Source organism: Lissotriton helveticus (assembly GCF_964261635.1).
Source record: "Lissotriton helveticus chromosome 1_1 unlocalized genomic scaffold, aLisHel1.1 SUPER_1_unloc_50, whole genome shotgun sequence".
Classification (NCBI taxonomy): Eukaryota; Metazoa; Chordata; class Amphibia; order Caudata; family Salamandridae; genus Lissotriton; species Lissotriton helveticus.
In genome coordinates, this window is record NW_027611693.1 from 1,066,381 (window position 1) to 1,080,346 (window position 13,966).

General features: G+C 48.8%; 1 long non-coding RNA gene across 1 annotated transcript in view; it reads right to left on the reverse strand.

The window, feature by feature from the left end:
* The window catches only part of LOC144806170 (uncharacterized), a 103,670-nt gene extending 103,525 nt beyond the window's left edge, over window positions 1-145 (reverse strand). The window contains exon 1 of the long non-coding RNA XR_013605710.1: window positions 22-145. This is a non-coding gene — a long non-coding RNA (uncharacterized LOC144806170). The remainder of the gene's footprint in view (window positions 1-21) is intronic.
* Between the last annotated feature and the right edge of the window lie 13,821 nt (window positions 146-13,966).

Below are 13,966 nucleotides of genomic sequence, written 5' to 3' on the forward strand. Positions count from 1 at the left end.
CTTTGTATCTCTTGACCTCACCTGGTCCTGTGCTCCCTGCTGGGGTCGGGCCTCCTCCTGCTGAGCCTGAGGCCAGGACTGAACCATGAGCGCGGGGTAACTCCACCAAGGAGCCCCTCGGTTCGGCTCCTCTGTGGGGGAAGTGTCTCTCCTCTGCGCAGGCGCAGTGAGACTGAGTGTCTTCTGTCCAGGGCAGTTCACAGGCTGCACTCCGAGCAAGGCCCTAAATCGGCGATAGAAAGTAGTATCTTCGCTCCGCACATGCGCAGCAGTGACAAGCGGTCCTGAGCGTGCGCAGCCGTGAGACGCATTGTTTTGCTTGCGCGCCTGTGGTTCGGCGTGAGCGTGAGCGTCACTCGGGAGTCAATAACACATTGGGACACACTCCTCACAGGCAGCCGGGCCCCCAGCGTGCCCCCACCTCTCCCCCAGCCCTGCTGCCCCCACTGAGCGGTGCACAAGGAGAGGCGAGGCACTCTAATCCCAGTTTCCAAGCTCCATTGGGACTGTCATCTTTGCGCGTGCTGGAGACAGTGTCTGTCTTCCGCGCATCCGCAGTTGCACGGGGCGCGAGACTGACCATTCTAAACCTGGCTGCAGCATCCCGGTTTCTAAGGCGCGTTGGTCGCTTTGTATCTGGGACATTTAAGCACTCTCCACAGCAGGGGCCGCTGCAGGCACGCGGCGTGGGGAGCTCGCGCTAATCTGAAGGTATGACGCGGCCCTCGTGGATCCCGGCGGTTATAACCCGGCACGCGGCGAGGGGAGCTCGCGCTGATCTGAAGGTATGACGCGGCCCTCGTGGATCCCGGCGGTTATAACCCGGCACGCGGCGAGGGGAGCTCGCGCTGATCTGAAGGTATGACGCGGCCCTCGTGGATCCCGGCGGTTATAACCCGGGAATGCCAACAGGCCCAGTGATGCCCACTTGACTGGCCTCAGCTCTGGATACTCTGTGCAGGCGCGGGCGCCTCCGCGCTTTAAGAAGTTCGGAGAAAAACGGATGTTTTTTGGCCGACAGTTTCTTGTGACTGAAAGTACATCCACGAGTCTACCGAAGCAGGGCTCTCAAGGCCACATGTAAGGCCGGATTTATTCACCAAAGGACGATTTTTGTTCGTTTTTATTTTTTAGAATCTCACTGTAAAACATAAAGCAGAGGAAACCCACAGTGGTGGTTTTATCTGGAGTTGGTAAGTAGCAGTGAGGTTGGAGCACTTAGGAACGCTCAGTCATTAAAGCCAGATCTAGTTTCTGATATGGTGTTTGTTGGTTTTTGTCATCACAGTGGTTGTTGGTCCTGATGAGAACCCCCATACTGCAGGGGGTTTGTAACGCATAGATCTTGTTATTTCCACTCCCATTCAAATTGTTCCCTTGGTTGCATTAAGATTTATGTTATATTGTGAAAAACTGCATTGACAACATTTGTTTTGCATTTATAAAACATCTAAGAGTGAATTTCTGTTGGAGAGTGGCCAGGCCAGTTTTCATAATAAGAACATTGGCCCGTTAGGATTAATGTGGTATATGTTGTTTGTGGTGATGTGTATCAATGTGGATGTGTGTGTGTACATATGAACAACATGGAGGGAGTGTGAGTGTAAAAAGGTGTGTGTATTTATTTGATGACATTGTTTTGTATACATAGCCCCTATATATACACCTCATTTCAAAACATATTTTTGAAAATTGCAAATAAAAGCTAATAAGAAGCTGTTGGATGCTTGGTTTGGTTTCCTTGCACCTATTTATTTAATAGCATTGTAGTCAGGTATCAGTATTGGCAACTCGGTTGGTGTGTTTTGTTGGTGACTCCGCCTTACTGATTAGTCAAGCCCTGTTTTTGGTTACATAGTATCTACAATGAAGGGCCAGCAGCAGTGGTGTAGGTGAATGAGTGGGAGGGAAGGGGGGGAAGAAGGAGCCCCCAGCATCAGGAATAAAGGAAGTGAGGCAATCCGGGAGCGTGTGCTCTCAACTCACTGTCCCAGGCCTTCTAGAGGCGTCACACTGCATGCGACGATATCTCGTCTGAGCTCTTCCCCCTTGCGCCAGGTCTCTACCGTGCCCTCTCAAAACAGCACCGGTGCACAAGGCCCGCAATTCAGAGAGGGGCGCAGATGTGGCAGGGCTACAGCATCCGGAGCTTTTGCGCGGTACCAGCGAGTTCAATCTCGACAAAGTTCGGTCCCCCAAGGTGAAGGAAGGGAGTCGCTCAGGCAAATTCAGCTCTTGCAGCGGTCTAGTCTCTACGCAAGGCCCCGGCTTCCACAACCAGGAGTGCCGCAAATGCCAGCCACCATAACTTCGGCCCCAGACGTCAGTTCGATTTCGGGCTAAAAGCGTTGAGCACCACTACTCTCCGGTGTATGGATATGGCACCGGAGGATCAGATTGGTGTAGCAGATTGGCGTTGTAGGGAGGGAGTCACGGAGACAATCTAGCAGGCGGCTATGCTGGATCCCAACGAAGCCACGCCCCTTCTGGGTAGTTCTTGAGCACTTTGTTGACATGTCGTGGCCGTTCCTTTCAAGGAGCAGGGCAGAAGCGGCAGACGCACCACAGCAGTCGGAGCCAGCACTGTGGAGGGAGAGCACAACCCTATTCAGGTCCAAGGTGTAACTCTTCCCACCAATCTGCATGGAGATCTCTCTATTCAGCCCTGGCTGCCTCACCCTGTCTCCTGGAAATTCCCCAGCCCCTGTCACTCAAACTCCAGACAGGGAATACACAGCACAGCAGAGGCAGGCTTGGATAGTTAGGCAAGAAAATACCTACTTTCTAAAAGTGGCATTTTCAAACACTGAATTTTAAAACCCCCTTTACTAAAATATGTATTTTATCATTCTGAGTTCAGTCCTAATAACCTCAGATTTCTACCATGTTCCCTGAGTCAGTTAGGATTATAAGATGTAATAATCACAACTGCTTATTCTGGCCTACGGAGAACAGGTAGCCTTGCAATAGTGAAAATCGAAAATGGCTGTAATTCACTATTAGGACATGCCACATACATCAGGGCTTGTCCTACCTTATACTTACATCGCACCCTGCCTTGGGCCTACCATAGGGGTGACTGATATAAAGCAAATGGACGGTTTAGGGACTGGTAAGTGGGTGCACTTACCCAGTCGACATGGCAGTGCGAGACTGCACGCAGGCTCTGCGATGGCAGACAAGACACACGTTTACAGGCTACTTCTGTGGGTCGCACAACCAGTGCTCCAAGCCCACCAGCAGCATTTGACTCACAAGCCCTGGGCACCTCATGTACACTATACTAGGGCCTGACTGTGAGTCAAATATACCCAATCATGGATTCACAAATTCGTACAATAATTTACCATAGGGAGCACTCGCACTGTGGCACTGGACAGCAGTGGCACAGTGCCTAAAGCATCTTACACCAGAAAAACATATGAGGCACGGTAAAAAAATGGAAAGGAGACTCACACCAATGGTGCCAGGTCTAACACTCTAGATAAAACCTGCTTTAATGTTAAGCAGTCTGTAATAGTGCGTGGCAGTCTGTCTGTTTCTGCTAGTCATTGGTTAGATTGCAGCCAAACATCTCCTGTGATGCATTGGTCAGGAATAAGAAGCCATCTTCATCCTTATGATCCCAATACACTTCTGACATTGTGACAGACATTAACTGTAAGGTCTTGTTATTCACCATAAAGAAAAAAGCCTGTGTTTTTGATAAAGCTAATTGGCATCCAACAATGGTCTTAAATTGCGACATGGTCAGCTCTTCGGGAACAAGAAATTTCCTTTGTCCAATACAGGCAAATACTTTTATATTTTATACCTTTCAATGACCACCAGTAGTTTGGACAGACATACTCTGTTTCTATCACCCACCACACCTTTCCGAGTTGCTAAACTCTTCCACATTTTAAACGGGATTGGGTTTTAGTTTCTCTGCACACTTTCCATGCCATTCCCTGACAGATTTACACTGTTGCCTGTTGAACACGGCACTACACCACGCCCTCTATGCCTAATTGATCGTTAACTAATGAATTGTCCTCGAGTGGTGTTTTTATATACAGTTGTTCCAAAGTGAACAGGAAACAATGGAATGCAATTTTTTTCTTCTTTTTAGCCTGCTCTTTGACCCTAACTTCACAGTCCCTGGCCTCCCCAGTGCCACTTAGTAGTACCACCCTTTCACTTTTTTGTGGCGTTTAATTGGAGCATGTAAATGAAGACAGCCTAGAACGGCTCCTTTTTGTGCTTCCAGGCTATCTTCATTTACATGTAATTGCAGACCTATTTGCGCCCCCCCTGGCAACACATCCACGAACCCCCAGGGGGGCGCACCGAACAGTTTGAAGACCTCTGCCATAATGTTACTGGCGCTTGTGTAGTGTGTCCATGTTAATAGCACTTGTGTAGTGTGCCCATGTCATGTTACCAGCACTTGTGTAGAGTGCCCATGTTATGTTACTGGCGCTTGTGTATTGTGCTCATGTTATGTTACTGCCGCTTGTGTAGTGTGTCCATGTTACTGGCGCTTGTGTCGCGCACCCATGTTATGTTACTGGTGCTTGTATTGCGTGCCCATGTTATGTTACTGGTGCTTGTGTCACGTGTACACATATACAACAGGGAAACCTAGGGGTCTAAAAAAAGAGGATTATTAAGAACCTCTATGTACTTGACTGGAAGTATAAAATAGTACAACCAGATATAGCCATGGCTAACTAGTTATGACTTGGGACAAGGAATATAAAAAATGTGGGCCACCAATGATTGTAGAGGAAACCCATTTTTAGGATTCCCATCAAAAGATTGTATTATCACTTGGTAATCCTATAAGGGTCGCATGTCTAGATCATTGAGATGGAGATCGTACCCTTTATCAGTAAATGGTATTCCGACCCACAATCACTTTAGGACCATGTGACTCTGATCTGATGGGATCAAGTGCAGTGCAAGAAAAATTATAAAAGTGGTGAATTTAAAATAGGATAGAGAACCACAAGAAAAAGATTTTTTATTTATTTTGGAAAAGAAGGGCCTCTTCCTGTTAAAAACAAGAACAGTGCAGTAATATATGTATCTTGCAGTTTAACCAAATACCTGCAAGGGGGCCAACATGTTTCAGCCTTTTGGGAATAGGACCCTAGGCTTTCTTCAGGGCCTCTGTTCTAACTTGTAAATGCTACTGCAAGTGATAGATAATGTGCTAAATTAATTCAAAAAAGTTTTTTAGTGAAATGAAGTGATAACAAAGAAAGGATAATATTTTGTGTCATGTGCCCATGTTATGTTACTGACACTTGCGTAGTGTGACCATGTTACTGGCGCTTGTGTAGTGTGTCCATGTTATATTACTGGTGCTTGTGTAACGTGCCCATGTCATATTACTGGTGCTTGTGCAGCATGCCCCTGTTACTGGCGCTTGTGTAGCATGCCGCTGTTACTGGCGCTTGTGCAGCATGCCCATGTTACTGGCGCTTGTGCAGCATGCCCATGTTACTGGCGCTTGTGCAGCATGCCCATGTTACAGGCGCTTGTGTAGCGTGCCCATGTCATGTTACTGGCGCTTGTGTAGTGTGCTCATGTCATGTTACTGGCGCTTGTGTAGTGTGCTCATGTCGTGTTACTGGAGCTTGTGTAGCGTTCCCATGTTACTGACACTTGTGTAGCGTGCCCATCTTACTGGTGCTTATGTAGCGTGCCCATGTCATGTTACTGGCACTTGTGTAGCGTGTCCATGTTACTGGCGCTTGTATAGCGTGTCCATGTTACTGGCGCTTGTGTAGTAAGCCCATGTTATGTTACTGGTATTTGTGTAGTGTGTCCATGTTACTGGCGCTTGTATAGCGTGTCCATGTTACTGGCGCTTGTGTAGTAAGCCCATGTTATGTTACTGGTATTTGTGTAGTGTGTCCATGTTACTGGCGCTTGTGTGGTAAGCCCATGTTATGTTACTGGTATTTGTGTAGTGTGTCCATGTTACTGGTGCTTATGTAGCGTGCCCATGTCATGTTACTGGCGCTTGTGTAGCGTGTCCATGTTACTGGCGCATGTGTAGTAAGCCCATGTTATGTTAAAGGTACTTGTGTTGTATGTCCATGTTACTGGTGCTTGTGTAGTGTGCCCATGTCATGTTACTGGTGCTTGTGTGTTGTGCCCATGTCATGTTACTGGTGCTTGTGTGTTGTGCCCATGTCATGTTAGTGGGGCTTGTGTAGTGTGCTCATGTCATGTTAGTGGTGCTTGTGTAGTGTGCTCATGTCATGTTACTGGCAATTGCGTAGTCTGCTCAGGTCATGTTACTGGTGCTTATGTAGCGTGCCCATGTCATGTTACTGTCGCTTGTGTAACATGCCCATGTTAGTGGCGCTTGTGTAGTGTGTCCATGTTACTGGTGCTTGTGTAGTGTACCCATGTCATGTTACTGGTGCTTGAGTAGTGTGCCCATGTCATGTTACTGGTGCTTGTGTATTGTGCCCATGTCATGTTACTGACGCTTGTGAACTGTGCTCATGTCATGTTACTATAAAGGAACAACAACGGTCCTTGACAAAAAGGATGTACACTGTTAAATAATTATAGGCCACAATCTGAGCTATAATGAACAGGAAGTCCAGCCGGACCTCAAAATTTAATCGATAATGTAATAAAATGAATATCAAAGCAACATATTTACAGTGGGACACAATCCTGTATCCAACAGGGCTAGACAACAATTTACAATAACAGGGGGTGGGAAGTTTCTCAGGCAATTTACAATAAGTGAGCAGCTAGAAGTTTAGATGGAAGGACCGTTGTTGCTCCTTTATACGAATACCCTTGGTCCTTGCTTACCGAGTGGGTTCCCTTGTTCTTCTAAATAGCATGTCATGTTACTGGCACTTGTGTAGTGTGCTCACGTCATGTTACTGGCGCTTGTGTAGCGTGCCCATGTTACTGGTGCTTATGTAGCATGCCCATGTCATGTTACTGGCGCTTGTGTAACATGCCCATGTTAGGGGTGCTTGTGTAGTGTGCCCATGTTATGTTACTGGTATTTGTGTAGTGTGTCCATATTACTGGTGCTTGTGCAGCATGCCCCTGTTACTGGCGCTTGTGCAGCATGCCCCTGTTACTGGCGCTTGTGTAGCATGCCGCTGTTACTGGCGCTTGTGTAGCATGCCCCTGTTACTGGCGCTTGTGTAGCATGCCGCTGTTACTGGCGCTTGTGCAGCATGCCCCTGTTACTGGCGCTTGTGTAGCATGCCGCTGTTACTGGCGCTTGTGCAGCATGCCCATGTTACTGGCGCTTGTGCAGCATGCCCATGGTACTGGCGCTTGTGTAGCATGCCCATGTTACAGGCGCTTGTGTAGTGTGCTCATGTCGTGTTACTGGAGCTTGTGTAGTGTGCTCATGTCGTGTTACTGGAGCTTGTGTAGTGTGCTCATGTCGTGTTACTGGAGCTTGTGTAGCGTTCCCATGTTACTGACACTTGTGTAGCGTGCCCATCTTACTGGTGCTTATGTAGCGTGCCCATGTCATGTTACTGGCGCTTGTGTAGCGTGTCCATGTTACTGGTATTTGTGTAGTGTGTCCATGTTACTGGCGCTTGTGTAGTAAGCCCATGTTTTGTTACTGGTATTTGTGTAGTGTGTCCATGTTACTGGCGCTTGTGCAGCATGCCGCTGTTACTGGAGCTTGTGTAGCATGCCCATGTTACTGGCGCTTGTGTAGCATGCCGCTGTTACTGGCGCTTGTGTAGCATGCCGCTGTTACTGGCGCTTGTGTAGCATGCCGCTGTTACTGGCGCTTGTGTAGCATGCCCATGTTACTGGCGCTTGTGTAGCGTGCCCATGTTACAGGCGCTTGTGTAGCGTGCCCATGTCATGTTACTGGCGCTTGTGTAGTGTGCTCATGTCGTGTTACTGGAGCTTGTGTAGCGTTCCCATGTTACTGACACTTGTGTAGCGTGCCCATCTTACTGGTGCTTATGTAGCGTGCCCATGTCATGTTACTGGCGCTTGTGTAGCGTGTCCATGTTACTGGCGCTTGTATAGCGTGTCCATGTTACTGGCGCTTGTGTAGTAAGCCCATGTTATGTTACTGGTATTTGTGTAGTGTGTCCATGTTACTGGCGCTTGTGTAGTAAGCCCATGTTATGTTACTGGTATTTGTGTAGTGTGTCCATGTTACTGGTGCTTATGTAGCGTGCCCATGTCATGTTACTGGCGCTTGTGTAGCGTGTCCATGTTACTGGCGCTTGTGTAGTAAGCCCATGTTATGTTAAAGGTACTTGTGTTGTATGTCCATGTTACTGGTGCTTGTGTAGTGTGCCCATGTCATGTTACTGGTGCTTGTGTGTTGTGCCCATGTCATGTTACTGGTGCTTGTGTGTTGTGCCCATGTCATGTTAGTGGTGCTTGTGTAGTGTGCTCATGTCATGTTAGTGGTGCTTGTGTAGTGTGCTCATGTCATGTTAGTGGTGCTTGTGTAGTGTGCTCATGTCATGTTACTGGTGCTTGTGTGTTGTGCCCATGTCATGTTAGTGGTGCTTGTGTAGTGTGCTCATGTCATGTTAGTGGTGCTTGTGTAGTGTGCTCATGTCATGTTAGTGGTGCTTGTGTAGTGTGCTCATGTCATGTTACTGGCGCTTGTGCAGCATGCCCATGTTACTGGCGCTTGTGTAGCATGCCCATGTTACAGGCGCTTGTGTAGCGTGCCCATGTCATGTTACTGGCGCTTGTGTAGTGTGCTCATGTCATGTTACTGGCGCTTGTGTAGTGTGCTCATGTCGTGTTACTGGAGCTTGTGTAGCGTTCCCATGTTACTGACACTTGTGTAGCGTGCCCATCTTACTGGTGCTTATGCAGCGTGCCCATGTCATGTTACTGGCGCTTGTGTAGCGTGTCCATGTTACTGGCGCTTTTGTAGCGTGTCCATGTTACTGGCGCTTGTGTAGTAAGCCCATGTTATGTTACTGGTATTTGTGTAGTGTGTCCATGTTACTGGCGCTTGTGTAGTAAGCCCATGTTATGTTACTGGTATTTGTGTAGTGTGTCCATGTTACTGGTGCTTATGTAGCGTGCCCATGTCATGTTACTGGCGCTTGTGTAGCGTGTCCATGTTACTGGCGCTTGTGTAGTAAGCCCATGTTATGTTAAAGGTACTTGTGTTGTATGTCCATGTTACTGGTGCTTGTGTAGTGTGCCCATGTCATGTTACTGGTGCTTGTGTGTTGTGCCCATGTCATGTTACTGGTGCTTGTGTGTTGTGCCCATGTCATGTTAGTGGTGCTTGTGTAGTGTGCTCATGTCATGTTAGTGGTGCTTGTGTAGTGTGCTCATGTCATGTTAGTGGTGCTTGTGTAGTGTGCTCATGTCATGTTACTGGTGCTTGTGTGTTGTGCCCATGTCATGTTAGTGGTGCTTGTGTAGTGTGCTCATGTCATGTTAGTGGTGCTTGTGTAGTGTGCTCATGTCATGTTAGTGGTGCTTGTGTAGTGTGCTCATGTCATGTTACTGGCGCTTGTGCAGCATGCCCATGTTACTGGCGCTTGTGTAGCATGCCCATGTTACAGGCGCTTGTGTAGCGTGCCCATGTCATGTTACTGGCGCTTGTGTAGTGTGCTCATGTCATGTTACTGGCGCTTGTGTAGTGTGCTCATGTCGTGTTACTGGAGCTTGTGTAGCGTTCCCATGTTACTGACACTTGTGTAGCGTGCCCATCTTACTGGTGCTTATGCAGCGTGCCCATGTCATGTTACTGGCGCTTGTGTAGCGTGTCCATGTTACTGGCGCTTTTGTAGCGTGTCCATGTTACTGGCGCTTGTGTAGTAAGCCCATGTTATGTTACTGGTATTTGTGTAGTGTGTCCATGTTACTGGCGCTTGTGTAGTAAGCCCATGTTATGTTACTGGTATTTGTGTAGTGTGTCCATGTTACTGGTGCTTATGTAGCGTGCCCATGTCATGTTACTGGCGCTTGTGTAGCGTGTCCATGTTACTGGCGCTTGTGTAGTAAGCCCATGTTATGTTAAAGGTACTTGTGTTGTATGTCCATGTTACTGGTGCTTGTGTAGTGTGCCCATGTCATGTTACTGGTGCTTGTGTGTTGTGCCCATGTCATGTTACTGGTGCTTGTGTGTTGTGCCCATGTCATGTTAGTGGTGCTTGTGTAGTGTGCTCATGTCATGTTAGTGGTGCTTGTGTAGTGTGCTCATGTCATGTTACTGGCAATTGCGTAGTCTGCTCAGGTCATGTTACTGGTGCTTATGTAGCGTGCCCATGTCATGTTACTGTCGCTTGTGTAACATGCCCATGTTAGTGACGCTTGTGTAGTGTGTCCATGTTACTGGTGCTTGTGTAGTGTACCCATGTCATGTTACTGGTGCTTGAGTAGTGTGAGAAGTTGGCCTGATAGGTGATGTTTCCAATTCTGGAACCACCTGTTATCAGACCAAACAATCCCTTATGGTGTCTGGTTGTAAGTCAACCTTATTAGACAAGCTATCCTAGGGGTAGCATGGACTAAGCAGCCTAAAGGCTTAACTTAAGAGGTCGTGTTAAGCGAGCTGTTTTACCACATACAATCCTGTAATACCAAATGAAAGGACACCACACAAGTATATCTTATAAAAATATATGTATTTATTACTAAAAACAATCCCCAGTATTCTTTATGAATAAAGGGGCACAAGCGTTAAATCAAAAGCACTGTTTAAACATACAAAGTTGCACAATTATGGATGAGGGCAGGGGGCCACTCAAACAATATACTAAACAAGTGGTATAAGAGATGCCACTCGAGCAGTGGTTAGGCCTAGGGCCTAGGGAATCGCTGGGAGCAGTCAGGACAAGCAATGCTGAAGTCGGGAATGGCCCTCGGGATTCGGGAGATGTGCGGAAAGCGCACGCATGCACCAATGTTAACCAATGGTGCGTAAAAGTTGTAAAGTTAAAGTTAAAGGACACTTCCGCTGAACCTAGAGGAACAAAACTTAACACACAGACCCTAGAGGTGTGCACCAGTGTGGGAACACCGGCGGAGCAAAGTTACCTCACCCACAGGAAGTGGGTGCACAGGGTCGAAGTGGCGTCGGGTTCTGACACGCAGGCTCTTGGTGCTTGAAGCTGAAAGGGCTGCAGGCGGGTTAAAGATGAAGTGTCCGGTGGAGTCCAAGGGTGGACTCAAGTCCAAGGGTACCTGAAAGCAGAGGGGACAGAGTCTGGGTCACTCAGCAGTGACCAGGGTGGAACCAGGACGGACCCAGGCAATGTCGGGCGCAATCAGGTGGTCGTCGAGGAGCTTCTCTCCGCTGTCACGTGGGCTCTGGGGCATCTGCGACGTCCAGGAGCAGGTCACGATCTGTGCCACGCAGGCTCTCACCGTCGGTGCAGTCGGCTTCAAGTTTGGAGCAAACAAGCCTTGGCAAGAGCAATCCACGCGGGATCGGAAGATTGCTTCTCACTCGGACCAGGAAGGTCAGAGTTGGGGCTCCTTTTCAGGGGAGCTGGTGTGGATCTGGAGCAACCAGATTCACGAGTCTTCTTAGTAGTTTCGTCGGCACAGGGACCACTAGCCAGCTGGCAAGTGACCGGGCCAACGCGTTGAGCCAAATAGAGCAGAAGGGCCCCACGCAGCACTCGTCGAGTGTGGAGGGCTGAACTTCGGCTCAGGAGTAGCTCAGGGTGGGGGCTTCTCAAACCCCGGTGCACAGCTTCGAGGGTCACTCGTGGGCTGCATGGTCAGCGTCTCGTGGTCAATTCAAGATGGCGTGCCCCACGCTTCCGGTCGCCTCCACGGGTCTCAGCTTTGCAGGGACTGTGGATCGGGCTGTTAGAAGGCAGGCAGGCTTGATCTCGTCGATCTCAGTCGCTCGAGTTCCGGCGGGAACTGCAACTAAGTAGACGTCGAGGGCTGGATGGTGCCTGCTGCTGCAGGGTGGTCACTCCTTGACCACAAGGGAGATTCTTCGGGCTTCCACGTTGAGATGGAGGGCGAAGGGTCCAGAATTTTGTTTCAAATGTTTCTTCCAGGAAATCTGATGTGCATTGGCACTGCTCCCACTCTTATTCGAATCTGGGGGGCGTGATTACCTGCTAGGTCCCCCCCTATGGGTGGGACCCAGGAAGTGGGTGGATACACCCCCTTCCTTTGATCCAGGCCACCCTGGCACGAGGGCTGGAGTGCCCCAGAACCGGTTTGGCCGGATTATGCAAGGGGCAGCCTTGTGCGCCCCAAGCAGTGTCTGGTTTCTTTCAAACCTCCCTGCTACAATCCACTATCTCCTGTCTGGAGGGCGGTGACACCCTCCTGTGACAGGAAACCCTTTGTCCAGGACCCATTTGGTTGAGTTTCGGTCAACTGCAGGGGTCCAGACATTTGTCTGTGGCAGAGGCATCCATTTTGTGGATCTAAGGTCTTTGGAGAAATTAACCGCATTTAAGTAAAGCAACATGTCTTACCCCTCTAGAGGGGTGGAATGCCATCCCCGTCGCCAGAACTGGCGAGGGGATGGTATTCCAAATCGTATGACACCTTACACGACATGTTTTGATAAAGCCAAACCAAAGTTGCTATTTAACCGCGAGGATTATAAGGCACTTAAGAGTATATGGTATGGCATTATCCTGAAACAGCTTAGGGAGTTGTTCCCGACAGCTGCAGACAGGCTCAGCTCATGCTAGAGCTCCATCTCACATAAAACCACGCACTCTGCCTCCAGGATTGATGAGGCCTTCCATAGGAGTGACTCACAGGTTTACATGTGTCCAGATATAGGTTTAGATATAGGTATACTATATCTAAGCAAGGGGTGTTTACACCACCTTACCCCAGCTGAGTGATCAGCCAGTTGTGTCAATTTAAGAACCAGCCAGGGGTGGCAAAAGATATGCTGCAGCCCCTGGTAGGCCTTGGTGGCCCCTATGCCCTGGGGACCTATAGTGCATTATACAGGGGCTGACAAGGAGTCCATTTCCAATTGGTATGTGCCTATAGCACATGTGTCAGTAATTTAGTGAGAGAACAGCAGGCTGGGGGTCTGATCAGCAGGCCCACAGCCTCAGTAGTCGAAAACCAGTGAAGCAAAAAGCAAAAATTTGGGGTGACCATAGGATAGCAGACCCTACTCTCCTACACAACCCCCCCCCAAACGCAGGGACATTAAACTAACCTTGACCAGATAAGTCTTCATGTTCTAAGTGGAAGTACCGGGAGAGACCATCTGCATTACCATGGTCAGTCCCTGGGCGGTGCTCCACTGTAAAGTCCATCCCCTGTAGGGAAATGGACCACCTGAGCAGTTTGGGATTTTCACCCTTCATCTGATTAAGCCATAAGAGGGGCTTATGGTCTGTCTGCACCAGGAAGTGAGTTCCAAACAAGTAGGACCTCAACTTCTTTAATGCCCAAACCACAGCAAAGGCCTCCCTCTCAATGGCTGACCAACGTTTCTCTCTGGGAGTCAGCCTCCTGCTAATGAAAGCAATAGGCTGGTCTTGACCATCTTGATTAAGTTGTGAGAGCACAGCTCCCACCCCCAACTCAGAAGCATCTGTCTGTACAATGAACTGTTTGGAGTAGTCAGGACTCTTCAGGATAGGTGCAGAGCACATGGCCTTCTTCAGGTCTTCAAATGCCTTCTGACAGCTAACTGTCCACTGAACCTTTTTTGGCATCTTCTTGGATGTCAAGTCATTTAATGGTGTCACTATAGACCCATAGTTCTTCACAAACTTCCTGTAATACCCAGTCAGGCCCAAGAAGGCTCTGACTTGTGTCTGGGTAACTGGAGGAGCCCAGTCCTGTATGGCCTGGATTTTGCTCTCCAGTGGCTGAACCTGGCCTCCACCTACTAGGTGGCCCAGGTATACAACCTTACTCTGCCCTATCTGGCACTTAGTGGCCTTGATAGTTAGGCCTGCCTTCTGCAGGGCCTCCAAAACTCTCTTCAGGTGGATCAGGTGATCCTCCCAGGTGGAGCTAAAGACAGCAA